The sequence below is a fragment of the Camelus ferus genome, chromosome 7 (genome assembly GCF_009834535.1).
Source record: "Camelus ferus isolate YT-003-E chromosome 7, BCGSAC_Cfer_1.0, whole genome shotgun sequence".
Classification (NCBI taxonomy): Eukaryota; Metazoa; Chordata; class Mammalia; order Artiodactyla; family Camelidae; genus Camelus; species Camelus ferus.
In genome coordinates, this window is record NC_045702.1 from 41,285,790 (window position 1) to 41,303,891 (window position 18,102).

At 40.9% G+C, this 18,102-nt stretch overlaps 1 protein-coding gene across 2 annotated transcripts in view; it reads left to right on the forward strand.

Annotated features, from left to right (window-relative positions):
* The window catches only part of SCRN1 (secernin 1), a 55,362-nt gene continuing 37,260 nt past the window's right edge, over positions 1-18,102 (forward strand). The window contains exon 1 of one of the 2 annotated variants that reach the window (XM_032483784.1): positions 1-206. The gene's annotated coding sequence lies outside the window, so the exon portion shown is untranslated. Of the gene's footprint in view, positions 207-670; positions 759-18,102 lie in introns of those variants that run through there. The other variant, XM_032483785.1, reaches the window with a different exon arrangement.

The following is an 18,102-nucleotide window of genomic DNA, read 5'->3' on the forward strand; positions in this document are numbered from 1 at the left end:
TCACGTGAGCCCGGCCAGCTGTTGGCAGGGGGCGGCGGGCCCGAGCGCCGGGAGTCTGGGGAGGGGGAAGCGCCGACGGCCGCCTCCGCCACTGCAGCTGCAGCCCCCGATGTCGCCACAGTAATCGCCGCCGCGGCAGCACCCGCACCCTTGCCGGCCGCAGCATCAGCACCGCAGAGCCGAGCCCGGAGCCCGCCGCCCCGTAGGTGAGCCGTGGCAGGCACCCCTGGGAGCGGAGGGCATCTGCAACCGCTTCCCCCGGCGGGTTTCACCCTGATCCGCCATCGCCGTCTCCTGTGCTTGGTCGCCTCCCGCCGTCCCTCCAAACTCGTGGGTAGTGCTACCCGAGGCCGAATCCGGCGGATGCTGGCTGGGGCTGGCTGGGGTCTCTAGGGGCAGGGAAGAGGGGGCCTCAGCCCCGGGCTGGGGGTGGGTCCGGCTACAGGCTGCGGGGGCGCAGGAGAGGGGCGCCCCACCCCGGGGCGCGGGCACTGCAGCCTGGTTGGAACCTGTCCCAGCTCTCCACACCCCAACCCATCCTTCTCCCCACCTCCTTTAACTCTCCTTACCCCCTAGGCCGCTTTTCCTGTTTTCGTTTCCTAATATCCAAGTTGCTGCCCTGCTGGGGTGTGTGCCGGTGCGCCCCCCACCCCACCCCCCCCGCCACGTCCCCCGCCACCTCGCAGGCCGCTCCGGGGATTCGTGGCTCGCTCGAGCGCATTGCTGGTGGCCGAGAGGACCTGGCACCTTTCCCGGAGGTAACGCACCTGCCGCGCCGGCGGGCTCGCGCGAACATGGCTGCCTGGCGGGCCCACTGCCCTTGGCCTGGCTCTGCCCGCGTATCCACCGGGTCCCCGGTCGTCGAATCGTGTCCGGAGGACTACCCTCCTCTTAAGGGCTGTTGCTGTGGTCTTTGCAGGCCGCAGGACTTGACACGACCCCCCACCCCCACCCCTAAGCCACACCCGGGGCGGTTCTTGGGGGTGGGGGATGCCGGAGCATTTATTGGTAAAAGGCCCTGGTATTTCTGAGATGATTATCCACTTCAATTTGCCTTTACGTCCTCGGTTCGCTTGTCTGACGGGGCGCAGATTATCGGGCGACATCACTCTTGAGGTCTGAGACTAGTGTGATCTGCAAAGCAGGAGGGACGCTTGAACTTTAGAGAATTGACAAGAACTAGGATTTAGGGGATTAAAATGTCCATTAAAAATAAGTGCATACAAGGAAGCAGTCATTTGCTGTGACTCGAAACTGTCTTGGTAAGGTTCTCAAATAATACGGCCTTTCTGGATTTGCTGTTTAATTCTGGCTTGCAAGTGTCTTGAATTATGCTGATGCACAGCTTCCCGATGTGTGTGTGTGTGTGTGTGTGTGTGTGCGCGCGCGTGTGCGCTTGCGCGTGCGTGCGTGTGGGTGTGTGCCTACTGTGTTCCAAGCCTGACTAGAAGATGCATTAGTTGCAGAGGAAACCTGTGTTAATTCAAAATGGCAGCATGAAAAATCAGGCCAGGTGGAAGGAGCACAGACCACAGCTAATCAGCTGCCCCCTGACTTAAGCCTTAGTGAGGGGAATCTTCGGGAGGGAAGGCTCTCCTGGGTATAGCTGCCGCCAGCCCTAAGTGGTAGGGAGTGATTCTTGCAGCAGGCTCGATTTTAGGGTGCTGCAAGCTTCTGGGGAGTTTAAGTGGGAAGTTTGGGAAGCTGTAATTATCTTTTCTAACTTATCAAAAGCTGGTGCAAAGACCTGATTAAATCTCTCTGGGATTTTGATCTGATTTTCTCTGGCTTCACCAAAGTCTGTTTTTGTGGCTGGTGATACCTGTTTGATAACTTCTGCGTTGTTTCGTACCTACAGGTGGCTGTCAAAGATGAATGTCTAGTATAAACATTATCTAAGAACAGTTCATATAACCAATAGCAGTCCTTAGAGCAAGTTTCTTTGAAAGAACTGATTTAACACCATGAGCAAGCCCTGAGGCACTACAGAATGGTAAATTCTGACTCATTTTTTTAAAACAGCCCTCCCCCCCATTCACTGCTGTGTTGCCAGCCATCTTCTCTCTGAGCAAGGAGGAGATGTATGAGGAGGCAAATGTTTCAGGGATAATGGGATAGAGGAAGATTAGTGCAAAGGTCAGGAATGGTGAGCTGGAAGCAGCCTGAGAAACCGTCAGCCTCCTCTTTACAGACCTGGAGGCTAAATCCAGCAGGGTAAAGGGACTGCACCCAAGGTCATATAGCTGGTTGGCAATTGGCAGTGAGGACAGAGATCCAGGTCTCATAACTCCCCGTTTTAGGGTTCCGCATGCCACCCTTCAAAGCCTGGGAGAAGAGGGCAAACCTGTCATTACTAGGATGGCAAACACTTTGTGAAACCAAACTTTAATATGAATTAAAAAATCTATAGGTATTTAAAGTAAGTGCCTACACCTTAGTTTCCTGACTTAAGACCTAACTTCTTAAGCTGTGTCCATGTCATGGCCCCTTTTTTCCAGGGACTAGACCGCTTCAGTATTTAAGCACCAAAAACATGATTTTATGGGGTTTTTGTGTGTGTGTGTGTGTGTTTTATATCGAAATCTTGGAGGTGAGAAGTGCATTCTTTGTTTAAAAAAATTGGTTGCTGCTGTTGCTTGTCTGGTTTTTAAAAGAAACCAAGGTGAGAGATATAAGAGCATTTGAATATATCTAACTTTAATAGTAAATAACAAACCTGTTTTAAAATAATTTTGAAGCAGCCCTGAAGGCAGAGGCTTTTTCTAGAACTTGAATTTGAATTCTTTGAGTCATATACCAGTGATCCTAGTTCTACTAAAGCAGAACTAGAAATTGTGTGTGGGCTAGAATTTGTGCAGAGGTGGTGAGGGAATGGAAAATATTTCTTCTGGGCATTCTGTACCTTCAATCCAGTGAAGTGCAGAAGGAGGAGGTAGGTGGGTGGCAGGGAACAGGGAGAATAACTTACGATGGTGAAGCAGATAGGAGCTAGGTCTACGGATAGCTAGCTGGGTATGCTGAAGTGAAGACAGACGCTGATGCCACACATGCCATTAAAAAAATAACTTTCATTAGAGCATGAATGCGAAGATTCATTCATTTAAATTCTCCTGATATGTCAAAGATATTTAAAATTGCAAGTTTTAAAAATACATAAACACATGCAATCTGTGTTTGTTGGAGAACAGTGAAAAATACTGATAAGCCAAAGTTATTTTTAGCAAATCACCCACAATCCCTTTATCCAGCAATAATCAGTCACTGTGAAAGTTTGGAAGCATTTTCTTTGGAGTGAGAGCCTAGGTCTGTGCTGTGCAATCCAGTGGCCCCTAGCCACTAGCCATATGTGGCTTTTGAGCACTTGAATTATGGCTTGTCTGAACTGTGATGTGTTGTGAGTGTAAAATACACACCAGATTTCAAAAATTTTTATGAAAAAAGAATTTAAAATGTTTCATTAATAATTTTATTTTTAAAATTTTAGTGGAGTATAGTTGATGTACAGTATTATATTAGTTTCAGGTGTACAACATAGTGATTCAATATTTGTATAGATTATGTTACATTTTAAGTTATTATAAAATAATGGCTGTGTTCCCTGTGTTGTACAGTATATCCTGGGGACTTATTTTTAATTATTTACTTATATATTTATTTGTGGGGGAGGCAATTAGGTTTATTTATTTATCTGTTTTAATGGAAGTAATGGGGATTGCTCATTTTTTATACATAGTAAGTTTGTCCCTCTTAATCCTCACACCCTATTGTGTCCCTCCCTCCTTCCCTCTCTCCATTGATAATCGCTTGTTTTCTGTATCTGTGAGTCTGTTTTGTTATATTCATTTGTTTGTTCTTTTTTAGATTCCACATAGAAGTGATAACATACAGTATTTGTCTTTCTTTGTCTGACTTTTATTTCATTAAGCATAAGACCGTCTGGGTTCATGCATGTTGTTGCAAATAGAGAATTTCAATAAACAGGTACTGTGCATTTATAGTTTTTATGTTGATTATGCAGGCAGATCTCGGAGAGATGGTAAGTTGGGTTTCAGGCCACCACAATAAAGCAAATATCGAGGTAAGACAAGTTACACAAATTCTTTGGTTTCCCAGGGCATATAAAACTTATAGTTGTACTGTAGTCCATTAGTGTGCAATAGCCTTATGTCTAAAAAACAATGTTGATACCTTAATTTAAAAATACTTTATTGCTAAAAACTGCTAACCGTCATCTGAGCCTTCCACAAGTTGTAATCCTTTCTCTATAGTAACATCAAAGATCATTGATCACAGATTATCGTAACAAATAGAACAATAATGAAAAACCTTGAAATATTGTGAGAATTACCAAAATGTGACACAGAAACACAAAGTGAGCAAATACTGTTGAGAAAATGGCACCAATAAGCTTGCTCCTTGCTGGGTTGCTACAAATCTTCAATTTATAAAAAACGCAATTATCTCTGAAACGCAATAAAGCAAAATGCAGTGAAATGAGGTATGCCTCTATGTTGGATTAATATTTGGGATATATTGGTTTTAAACAAAATATGTTACTAAAATAATTCCATCCATTTCCCTTTACTTTTTTAGATGTGGATCCTAGAAAACATACAATTATATATGCGATTTGCATCTATCTCCCATTATATTTCTGTTGGGCTGTGTTGGTCTAGGTCATTAACAGAAAGTAGAGGTGGGTTGCGGTGTGTGATACTGTTCATAGAACTGGATGTGGAAGGAGAGAGAAACTTGAACAGACCCTGGAGGGGAGGTACTGAGTGGAGAAGGACTAGAGGGAGCGAGTACTCAGGGACACGTTGTAGACGGAGAGGGAGAGTATGCCGGGGTACCACACATTGTGAAGCAGAAAAAGCAGAGTATAGGGTGATGTAGGATTTGGAGTCAGTGGAATTGGGGTTGGCAGGGGTTACAGTGGTGGGACAGTAACCAGGATGGTGAAAGGGCAGCGTGGACACAAATGGACAGCACACTGGAAAGTAACTTTCACATTCTGATACAGCTGGTTTCACAAACACATCAAACACATCGCAAGGAGATGAATGCAGCTCATACAAAGAGAGGTTCCAGTGCTGCAAGTCAGGGGACCTTGGTTCTAGTTCTTGGTTCTAATTCTGGTTCTAGGTCTGACTAGGGGTGTGACCATGAGCAAGTCACTCATCAAAGCATTTATCAGTCTCCTTTTTAAAGTGGGATGAACAGGAGCTGTTTGCTAACTTTGCTAGGTGGTTTCTGTGGGACGAGATAGAGCATATTAGAAAACACAAGGGACTGTTAGAATTTACATAACTTTATCACACCACGCACTGAGATAACTTTTACTTCAACCATAAGAGCAGCCTTCCTCTGGTACTACCACTATAAATGCTCTAAACATTTAAAATTATCAGTCTTAATATTTTGGAGGGATTAGGAGTGAGTTGGGGATCTGGATAGATTCCTTCCCTCCTTTTCCCATCCCAAACAGTCAATTATCCCAGCACTGTTTATTGTTTAATACACCTCTGCACCTCAGTTTCACATTCAGCCTTCATCGTATACTAATTTCCTCTTATTATACGGGTGTATTTCACAAGTTCCTACTCTCTTAGTCTATTTTTGCATCAGTATCCACCTGTTTTAATTATTGAAACTTAATAATGTGGTTTAATACTGTGCAGGGCTAGACTTTCCTCATTGGTTTTCATTTCTGAAACTTCTTGGTTCATCCCATACATCCTTTCTAGATGAACTTCAGGATCATTTTTGTCAGGTTATATCCAAAATTGATTGCTGTCTAGTGACTCTGAATTAATTTAGGAAAGACTGACACCTCATCTCTATGGCATTGGATCTTCTCAGCAAAGAACAGGAATTTCTCCCTGCTCTTCAAATCTTCTCCTATGTCCCCTTAAAACTTTACAGTTTTCTTCATTGAGGATTTGTACATCTCTCTCTAGTAAACTTACCAGAAAACGGGCAGAACTCCTATAAAGAAAACTACAGAATGCCAATGATGGACTTAGAAAAAAAGCTCACACCGACAAAGAGATGCTCCCAGCTTCTGGTTGGGAAGATGGAGTCAGGGCAGCCTCATGGTGAAGGACATTTTGGAGTCTGGGGAGTCCAGTTTCCCACTCCACTACTTTCTTGTTATATGACCCTGGGTAAGACTTAACCACTATTAACCTCAATTTTATCATCTTTAAAATGGAAATAATAATGCCTTTGTGATTATTGTGTAGATTAAATTATTTTATTATTCATGTATACTACATATTTTTATATATATATATATATATATATATATATATATATATATATATTGCTTAGCATGTTATTGAGCATGTGGTGAATGCTTAATATTCTAACATAAAATGTAAGATTTTATGATTTTGATTATTTTAATTACTCCTGTCAGATGAATCTATGAAGCCAGTAGTGTAATTCCAGTCATAGGCCCAAAGGGACGCTAGAAACATTTTGCCAATTTTTTAAATAGTTTAATTCATCTTGGAAAACACATGAATGGAAGAGCCAAGAAATGTAGAAAAAGAGATATTGGGGACTCTACTTGCTTTATCTGTGCGGGAGATGGGCCGCAGTCCTCTAGCACTTTGTCCCGGGTGGTAAGCATATCCTTTTCCATCATTCTCCATCGTTCTCCGTGTTTCTTCTACCCTCACTCTCAGACCTGCCCCCAACCTCGGTCTTACATGGGACGTTCTTCTCAGCGACAGTCTGGGATGGTTACAAAGCTCTTGTCAGTGGAAGGCATGGCTAAGACCACCTGCTCCCATCTCCTCTGTGACAGGCGAGCTACCTGAGATGCAAGAAGGCAAGAAGTGATGTATGTGTCAGTCACATCCACCTGTCCTTTCTCCCCTGGAAGCTCCCAACCAGTCTGAGATGGTGATGAACTGAACTGGGTGGTTGACTGGAAGGGGAGGGAGCTGGGAGCCTTCCAGTCTGAGCCTCATCTGAAGCAGAGAGAAGGAGCTTGAGATGGTTAATGGTCCCTTCTTCTTCTCTCTTAATGCTTATATATTTAACCTAAATCTCCCAGGGCTTAAGGTGAGCCAGGTGTTCTTGAAAGGCCCCATAAGCATTTCACATCATTGTTTTACGTGGGGTTACTGCCCTCTTCTCTTGGTTGCGTACATGAGTGCCTCTTCTAGATGATAAAGACCTTGAGAAGATCTTTTCAGCTCCGTTTTCCCTTAGGTTGCACATAGTGCTTGTAGGTGGTTAGGGGCTCAAAGTACATACTGGTAATTCCTATGACTGTTTAAAAATCCTAGTTAAAATCATGTAGTGATCAAAGGCCCTTTTAATATCTTTTTCTCCTCTTAAAATAAAACCTCAGTGTATTTTAAAATTGCATTTAGCAGTGCCCTAGTGACCTGAAAGAATTAAATGAAATGTCTTAAAATCTCCTTTCTTAAGCACTAACGTAATCAGATTTTAAAAAATAATTAAAAATCCAATAAAGTAATCTGAGCTTGCTAAAAAGATATTTAAAATGATATAACTAGGTAAAATGTGAAGTTTCTGTCTCTATGGCCCACCCTCAGTCCCACTTTTAACTCTCAGTTAGATATTAATCCTTCCATGTCCTTTTATCCCCCTTTTCTTTTCCTTTCTTTCTTCCTTCTTTCCTTCCTTCCCTTCTCCCTCCCTCCCTCTCTCCGCCTTCCTTCCTTCTATCTGTAATATATACTTATATTTGCATAAATGTGTACGTACACACACATATTTGTGTATTTATGTATACACACTAATCTGTTCATGTGTATGTTCCTTTTTGATAATAAAATGTGATAAATTTCCTAATGGTGAAAACACAGCAAATAGCTTTAGCATTAATGGACATTTACAAAGTAGTTTTAAAGTCCATTTTGCTAGGCATAAAGTAACTCTGATTTCATACTAGCAAGATATCAATTTCTTCTGTAGGAAATGAATGTTTAGCTGATTTTCAACAGTGATAGAGTGTAAACCACCATTTTAAGAGTGATTGGGAAGATTTCTTAAAATCCCAGTTTACAGAGTTAACAGGTACATATCAAATCACATTAATGGGGAAAGATCAGAAGAGACAATGCATTGTTTATATGGGAGAGGAAAACTGATGGTGGGAATAGGAAAGTCATAATTCAAAGCAACCTTGCCAAATTAGTGGACACAATGGCAGCAATGTCAGAAATGAGAGCAGAAGGAAATGAGAGAACCCTTAGATGTGTCTTGTTCAGTAGCTCCCAGATCTTTCCCATAGGGAGCGCTTTTGGCAGCTAACCACGTACACACCTGGCTGTTGCAAACACATTCTTCTTCCTTTATCTCCATAATCATTATATCCCCAGAACCCTTATCTTTAATTACTAGATAACCCTAATCTTTAAGAACAAACCTTTCTTAAACATTTCTCTATTCCAGATACTCTGCGTGTATTATCTCATTTAACCCCCATAACAACACATGGTAGACATCATGGCCACATTTTACAGATGAAGAATTTAGCACGTGGAGTAACTGCACTGGGAATCTGTGTCTCTCTGACTCATTCTTAAAGAGCCATTATGTAACCACTTGGAGAGATTATCCTGACTGCACAGATCTAATGTATATTATTAGTGTGATGCAAGTCATTTTCTTTCTTTCTTTATATTACCGTAAAAGATGGAAACCTGTTTTCCCACCTGCCATCTTTCTTACAATGAACTTGATCGATCTGACTATATTTTTCTAATTTGGCTAGCTTGAATGAAAAATGAATCCTGCTTGTGCTGTTTATCTACTCTTTCCTGCATTTAAAATAAAAGTTGTGGTATCCATGAGAAATGGATGCCATTCAACTAATCCCTTCTCTTCCACTCACTCTAAAATTCTTAAAAGAGCTCTCGTAAAAGAGATACTCATGCAGCCTGAGTTTTCTTTTGAGTGGTACCATATTTTAAACGCACCAGAGCGATGGACAGATCACTGGGTGTGGTGGAGTTTTTGAAGGTGGTCCTTGAATCCACATGTCCCAACATTAAATACACACAGAATAAATAATGAGCCATAAGTATCTTCACCATTATTTTTCAGATTATAAGGATTCTGTTGCCAGTTAGTACATATCAATGCACTGAGAGTGTTGCTTAATTCGTAACATATATTCATTACATATTTTTCCCAACCAGCTACGATCATGTGAGGTGTCTCTGAAAATTTTTTGACGTTTAGAAGTTGGGAAATATATTAGAATATTTTGCATGATAGAGAAATTCTGGAGTGATTTGAAGAATACTTTTGTAAAGTGACCAGTTACCCCTAATTTATCCTATGAATCAGTGTAGATTTTGGAGCGCAACATTCTATTCGTCTTTAGAAAACTCTGGGTTTCCTTAGTTATTAGGCTGTCACAGGAATCATTCATTAAGTTAAAATTTTGCTTAATTTGTATTTCTCATTGTCACCATATCTTGAAAATGAGGCAGAATCAGATGCGGCCAAAAGATAAAATGAATTCAGTTGCCATGGCTGAGCTGTGGGGTTCTCCTCCGCCCCTTGTTGCAAGGCCATATTTATTAGCTGCAATGAATTGGGGTAATAGATTATTTCAATTGCAACTTTTCCTTTACTTTTTTAAAACATTTTCATTACAAATTCTGTATTTTCATGTGGGAAATTTGAAAATGCCTCAATATAGATAGATTAATAAATGGTCTGTGATTCTACAGCCCAGGAATACTATTGATCTTAAAATTTTTTTCTCATTTCCTTATGACCTTTTTGCATCATCTAGCTATATAATATACAGAATTTGAATGATACCATATATAGTTGTGTGATCTCTTTTCATTTCACCAGCTTGTTCCTGTGTATTTATATATTTCCCAGCTTTCCATATGTATAGGTAGCAAATTACATATCATAAATTTGTTGTTTTTTGATTTTTATGATCATCTAAGTGGCTGTATTTCGGGAGAGGGGGATGAGGCAGCAGTGGTCCATTAAATTATCAGGGACTATGGTGAAGTTAAATAGTCATTAATTACCTGGAATTTTAGTTTTACAAATTTGAAATAGACACTTTTTTCATTTCCTTTTGCTAATCTTAACCTAAATTGCAGTATTTGGGGGATGGAATAACAAATCAGGTTGTGATCATTTAAATCATTAAGAAAAAAGCATCCAAAGGATATTTCTTAGTGGGTCCTACTGATTTAGAAATCTTCAGCTACTTGAAGTGATATCTAGCTCTTCTTTTTTTCTGGCTTAAATTCTCACTTTCTATCCAAGGCAGAGGAGTCATGATTGTCCCCAAAGGATTTACCTTGTGTCTTTGTTAAATAAAAGAACATTTTTTTTTTTTTTTTAAAAAGGCATTCTTAAAGATTTGGGTGAGACTTTATTTCTTTAAAGTAGTGAAAAATGCAAAACGTTTAAATAACAATTAACAATCCAAATCTTCCTGATTATCATATATTCTGATTTCCTGTTTTTAAAGCCAGAGACCAAGAAAACAAAGCCTCCTACATCTTCATTTGTCATAGTTCTCTCAAGTCAACCAGGGATGGGTTTCACCCACCTTCATCTTGAAGGCAGAGTATCGTTGCCAGTGCTCTTGCTGAATTCAGCAACATTCAATTAAAATTAAATGGTTTCCTTAAAAATAAAATTGAGAAGCAAGATGGCAGAAAGTTGATGGCCCTTGAAGCTGGTTGATGCCTTAAGGGGGTTTATTGTACTCTTCTCTCATATGTGTATGTTGAAAGTTTCTGTAGTTAAAAAAAAAAAACAAAACAAAACAGAAAAAAGCCAGACAGAAAAAATGAATGATACTTTTGAGAAGAAAAGAGGTTAAATAACCTGTAACAATGGATATTCCACACCAGCCTGAACTGACTGCATCAGAATCAGCGGGGCATTTGTTACAGATACCCTTCCTGTGATCTCAGCTTACACCCACTGAATCAGACTCCCTAAGGAAGAATGTCTGGGTATCTGCTCGTCAGACCATGTGGCTGTGTGGTCAGATGAGAAGCCCATGGATTGAACCACAGCTTGGGAGCACCTTGTCAGGGTCAGAGTTTCCTGCCCTTTTTCTCTCATTGAAGATGAAACATAGGTAACTCCTTCCCCTTCATTTGCTCAACAGACATTTATCGAGGTCTTATGTGCCAGCCTACGTGCCAGGTGCCAGGGAAATAAGGATTTACACATATGTCCTTGCCCTCATGGGGCTCTCAGCCTAATGAGCAGAGACAGGCCTTTTAAAACTTGAGGGAAAGAGATACAGCAAGGTAGAGGGGGCCAGGGGCTCGCCCCTTCCCCCAGTGCACCAATGTACCAATCCAAACTGAAATCCCTCCCCATCTTCCCTGCCCCAATAATCCTTCCTCAAGGGGGACTCTGAGCCCCCAAATAAGTTACTCATGAGTTGTAACTCCAAGAAAACTCCTGTATTAGATCAGTTCAGTGCTATTTCTAACCTTTAAAGAATTTTAAACATCTTATATGCATTACCGTTTAAAAGTTATTTATTATAGAAACTTTCAGGCATATAGAAAAGAGAACAGTATAGTAAACCACTATATATCCATCACCCAGCTTTGGTCCTCTTTATTACATAGTGAATCTTGTCTCATCTGAATTTCCCACCCTTTCTCCTCACCCTGAGTTACTTTCATTATAGCATTTCACGTGAAAATATTTCAGTGTGTATCTCTAAAAATGTGGGCTCTTTTTTTTCAGACAAAACTACAGTATCATTATATCTAAGAAATTAACACTAATTCCTTTACTATCATTAAATATCCAATCTGTGTTCACATTTCCCCAGCTGTCTTACAAAATTTTTGTACAGTTGTTTTAAATCAGGATCCAAATAAGTTCCATTCATTGCAATTGGTTGATCTGTCTCTTAAGTAGCTTTGTCTCTTCATCTTTTTTTCCTTGCAGTTTTGGTTGAAGAAGTCAGATTTGTCCTATAGAGTTTCTCATTGTCTGGATTTTGCTGATTGCATCCCCAGGGTGTCATTTTGTATTCTCTGTAAACTAATGGTCGGTCCAGTCTAGAGGCTCCACCATTCCCATCTGATCCTTTAAGCACATTTTACTTACACATTGGAATGTGTGTCTGATAAGCCAGGTGCAAACCATTGGTGAGAGGGTGAAGGACCATAGTAGGGATTGGTGCAAAAGTGGCAAACCCGTCACCAGTGAGTAGTAGGAGGGAGGAGATTTAACATTTATTGAGCATCCACTGTATACAGCCACAGGACTGAGTACTTTCCATGCGCTCTAAGATAAACACAAGTGTTAGGTCTTGTATGGGGGATCAGTCCCGTTTTCACATGCAGAAGCTCTGGCTCAGAGAGAGTTCATAACCTGCCTGTTTCTCATGATTAGTGGGTGGAGTCAGGATATGAACAAGAGTCTGTTTGTCTCTAAAGTGTGTCATTCTCTTGCCCCTGTACACACTGGGGCTACAGGGCCAAGCAGGCATTGTACTCTGAGTACAATTGACCTGACACTGAAAAAAGAAAGGAAAAAAAAGCAAAAGGGTGATGAGAGCCGGCACTTCCACCGGCCTCAGTGTCAGAGAGGGGAGGGGACTGTGGCAGCAGCCCTTACTCAGCTCCAGTCTTGCTGTCATGCAAGAATGTGGACCCAGCGCTGCCAGATCTTTTGAGTTTTCAAGAAATGCTAGCATCTGAATTTCTGTGGAAAATCTCTAGATTTAAAAATGTTAGCTGCCAATTCAGATTTTAAAAAAAACAAAACAAAACACTCTTTAGGCCAATTCTCTGGACCAAACCAAAAGAATGTGCAGCCTGCCGCCCCGTCCCACCCCATGCTGCTCAGAAGTATGTCAGCGCCTTTGAATACCTCGGAGTCAGCTGTCAGAGATAGGTGTTGCTTTTGAAATTAGAAAAAGGGAGTAGTAAGCAGCTCTTAAAAGACATCAAGTTACAATGGAGCCCATCTTCAAAAAGTGAAAGAGCCTTTAGACACTACGAGGAAAAAGCCAAGTTTCTGAAGTCTGAACAGATCAGACCTTGACGAAGGAACAGCCTTCATCACGTACCTTTTCTCATCCTCACGGCGATGCATCTTTGCTGGGTCCCAGATGGCATTCTGAGCACTTGAAGTTTCAGCTCATTTAAACCTCACTGCAATCCTGTCGTTATCCCTGTTACAGAAAGGTGACATGGGGCTGAGATTTGAACTGAGATTTGAGGTTGACTCCAAAGCCCACTTACTTACTTAATACCCTATATGGTCTTTCTTCCATTAGATAATTCCTCATTCAAGGGATGGAGTGTTAGAAAAATCCCTGGCTGTGGAGTTCTGAAGCTTCGTGCTCTACTGTCTTGTGCTTTCAATGAAACGCTCAGTAGAATCTTTCTTTTTTTTTCAGGCAGAGCTTGATGAGTCTGAGCTAATTTACTCGCCTTTCATCAGCTGGCATTTACCGTCCAATTTTCAGTTAGGAAATTCCTTTCCCAGACACCTTATTTATTCTTCACTATCTCAACAGCAGATATAGGACAGAAAAAATGAATTTGTAAGTATCATTTGTCCTGGTTTCACTTCAGCAGGAATGTCAATAATTTAAAAAAAATGAACTTATCGATAAACTGATAGATTAAAATACATTCTTCTTTGCTTTTCTGGAAGTGGTTATTCATGGAGATTGGATTTAAACTTACCAAGTCTATTCAGTAAAGCTGGGAGCTTGGAGTAAGCACACTGGGATTTCATTTCTCTGTGTAAGTAAAGGCACTTTGTCATAGTTACTTGCAAGATAGTTAATAAGCCTATAGCTTCTATAGACAGTCATTTTCTTCCTCTCAGGCAACTGAGGACTTCCTTATTACTGGGTAAGGTGACTGTTGATGGCTACTGTGGCTTCATCGAGACAAAAGGGCAGGGCAGTTTAGCTGTCAGGCCAAGAAAACCCCTGCTTGGCTTGGAGCATTCACACCCTTCAATAACCACTCACTGAACTTGAGGACAAAGACCTTTTTTCCCATGCGGCTTCCTCCCTCCTTGTCCAGACATTCTATAAGCCGTCTCCTAGTGACAGGGGTACAGTGCCCCAGCCCCCCAAGCCTGTCCCCAGCCTCCTGTCACTGTCAGAGAGTGAATGTTGGTAGACTCAGCCCCTGCGCTGTGAGCCCCAGGGATTCAGGAGTTGTGATTCCCCAGAGGAAGTCATGAATCCAGAAAGGACTTTGATAAGGAGGACAATGCTGGTTAGAAATTGGGCTTAGGGATACTTTACCACAGCTGTAGCACCGTATCTAAAACTGCCCGGTCCAGTAATGCAGCCTCTAGCCACATGTGGCTATTTAATTCTTTAAAAATGTTGGTTATGGTAAAATACACATAAGAAAAGATTCACCATCTTAACCATTTTTAAGTGTACAGCTTAGTTAAGAATACTCATATTGTTGTGCAACCAATCTCCAGAAATTTTTCATCCTGCAAAACTGTTACTCTATGCCCATTAAACCACTTTCCATCTTCCCCCCAGCTCCTGCCCCTCCCTGGTCCAGCCCCTGGTAACCACCATTCTACTTTCTGGTTGTGTGAATTTGATTACTCTAGGAACCTCATGTAAGTGAAAGTATACAGTATTGGTGTTTTTGTGCTGGCTTATTCTACTTAGCATAAAGTACAGATAAATGTACTCTAAAATATTCTTAACAAACGCTTCCTAGGAAATGCCTGTCAGTTTAATCTATGGGAGTTAAACTGGCATTTCATTAATTGGAACTGTTAGTTTATTGCTAACCTGGCAAGAATCCTAATTGGTATTTACCACAAAAAGCTTTATTCAGTAGACCTGCCCTGTAAGCCTGTTGCTTTTAAAGATTTTTGCTTGAAACCCACAGTAAGGGAGAAATGTTGTATCTCAGCCTGGTACGTACACACACTTGCATGTGTATATGTGTATTTAATTAAAATTAAAGTTTCTTGTACCAGCAGTTCCCCTTACTACATGAGATGCATATATTCTCTTTAAAAAAAATGCTGATCATGTCCATTAAATGGATTTCATGCCCCTCAAAAGGGCCACAACATGCGTTTGGAAAGCATTTCTTCAGACATTCCTGGGTTCAGTTTTAAGGCTGTAGTGTAACCCTGCACCCCCAGCCCCACCTCTGGATCCCCGTGGCTCAGAAAATGGCTTCAGGATTGTGTCTCAAAGCAAGCAAGTGAAAAAGAAAGCCATCAATCAGAGCTTTATTTCTGAGTAAGCACTCTTCACTGATTTTAATGCTGGTTTAAGTAGTGTGTACTTATGATAGACAATCCGTTGGTTATACTGTTTTCCAAAGCTGAATATAAATCATGAAAAAAATTTATGCAGTAAATCTCTGCATTAGCATGTGTGATTGGGAGTTAATTAAATTTTAGTTTATTTTTCTTCATGGAGGAGATTATGACATCTTACAATGCTGTACAAGATTAATAGAGGGAAAAGGAGATTGTAAAGTCAGTTTCTTATGTCATACATGAATAATTTAACAGTTTATAAAAATCCTGTAAAACAGAGATATCAAAATGTATGTTTTATACAGTATATAGATGAGTTAAATTGTCAGATTTTTTTTTTTAGTGTGAATGTCTGGTATGTTAGCTAGTATTTTGACAAATAATAGGAGCAAAATGAAGATTCCCTGAATCAGTTTCAAAAGAATTTCATCTAAGGGTCAGCAGAAAACTGACTTTCTGACGGGCCAGTTTTTCTTTTCCTGTTAAAGAGGCAACGGTAGGAGGCTTGCCTGCTCTTTGTGTAAATAGTAGTAATGAAAATTTGTGTGCTCCTTGAGTAACCCTGAATTGGACAGGCTGTAAAGAAAAAAAAAAGGTAAAAGAAAGTAATAGAGAATAAATATTAACAGTGAATAAAAAATGTCCTAACTCTAACTCAAATAAGAATTTGCCAGTTTTGAAGTTTTAGATGTTGGGACATAGAAATAGAGCCAGACTTTTTGCTTTAAAATAAAATTCTTAAATCAGTAGTATCTCTTGTTTTTTTTTTTTTAATCTTTTTTCTTTGTGAATATATAAGTATACGTACTTGTAGGAAACTGAAAAAATGGAAAGAATTTAGTGGTCAGGCTACCACTTCTAGTCTTTTTCTATGCATATTTTTACATAGTTAAGATAATTTAAACCATTATCTCCCTAAATCATTTCTTCCCCAAACCATGTCTTCATGCAATGAAAAACTTTTCACAAACTTTTTTTTTTTTTTTTTTTTGAGAGTTATGCTTTATTTGGCAGGAGAACTGAAGCTGGGATGACAGCCTCTCAGATCGCTCTGAGGGACTGCTCCGAAGAGGAAGGGGAGGAGCTAGGACATATATAGCAGCTTTATAACAAAGACCAGGTAGTTGGAACAATGAAAGATTACTTGTTATCTAAAAAAACCCAGGCATCTCAAATTAAAGAATTTAGTGCTTTTCTATGTATATACAGGAAGAAGCAAACATTTGGGCTCTTTGAACTCATTCCTTTGACAAGCATCTAACTATCTAGGGCCAGTATCCTCACAAACATTTTTAATGGTTTCATAGTATTCCACCATATAGATGTAGCATACATTTTTAGCCATTTCTCTAATAATGGATGGTTAAGTTTCAATCAGGTTTTCACCTGTGTAAATGCTACTACAATGCACACTTGTGTTAGTAAATCTTGCCCATATTCCCGGTCATTTCCTTAGAGTCGATAGGTAGAAACGAAACTGCCTGCCCAGCCCTTCATCTCCATCCACTGTGCTGTCTCCTCCCTGTCACAACCAGCTTCTTTGAAAAGCTGTCTGTGTGCCCTGGCTCTGTTTCCAACCTAAAACCTGGCTTGAAAACCTTCAGTGGCTTTAGTGTTTACTATGGGGTAGACACTAAAATCCCTGCCATGGTCTTCAAGACCCAACGTGGAACCAGCCTCAGCCGCACCGGCTTTTTGATTTAATGGCGCCTTCCTCTTTGTCCAGCCACAGGACCTTCAAACTTGCAAAGCCACCCTCTGGACAATCTCCCTCCCCCTTATGAAATAGGAGGTGGGACATCCACCTAGAGGAGGCGTTGGAGGTTTGAAGAGAAGTGAAGGTATCAAAAGGTCACTTAGGAGCTAAAGAGAGGAATTGACCGGACAAGTACACAAAGGATTTCCAGGTGGCAGTGAGGGCCGCTTTGATGGTGTATGCAGAGTTAGGAATGTGAGATTCACATCAAGGGAGACGAAATCGTCCTCCAGGGCTCTGATCACCTTTAGCTTCTGGAGAAAAGAACTTACTTAAACGCAGTTCCCCTGGGGAGTTCAGTGGCTGCTTCCTAATGTTTATTTTCTTCAGTCTTCTGGAAAGACTGTTCTGCCTCCTCTTTGCCTATTCAATTTATATGAGTGATGCCATGTTTTTTTTTATTAGAATAAGTGGAGGACCCTCACAAATAAGTACTGCTGGGATCACTGGAAACCTCAACGTGAAAATCTTTATTTCTAGGTTCATTGGGAAGTCAGTAACGCTGCTCTGTCCAATAGGATTTCTACTGCCCACGTGTAGCTATTTAAATTTAAACTAAACTTTGTAAGAAAGTTAAAAATTCAGTTCCTTAATCACACCAACTACACTTCAATAGCCACTTGAGGCTGGTGGCCACCAAATTAGACAGTGGAGATAGAACAGTTCCATCATTGTAGAAAGTTCCTTTAGACAGCCCTGATCTAGAGACTAGAAAAGGATCGAGTTCAGCCATCCCTGGGACTAGTCGATATGTAGAATGATGATCCAAGAAAAATAAATGGACAGTCAGCCTTGGCTAGTTTGCTACAGGTTGTGATAAGCAGTTTGCTGATTGATCTAGCATTAAAAAAAAAAATAGGCATTAAAATTCCGCTCCCTCCTGGCACTTCCAGTCATTCACAAAATTCAGCGGAAAAGCCAGCCTCCCTGGGCCTACGTGTCCATGGTCTTCCACTGCCTATGTATTTGTCGTGGTCAAGTGACTCAGATGGCTTGCTGACCCAGCGATGTTCAGGCTGAAGAATAAGCGCTTGTCAAGCCCTGTGGGTGTTGTTTGTTTTCTGCAGATA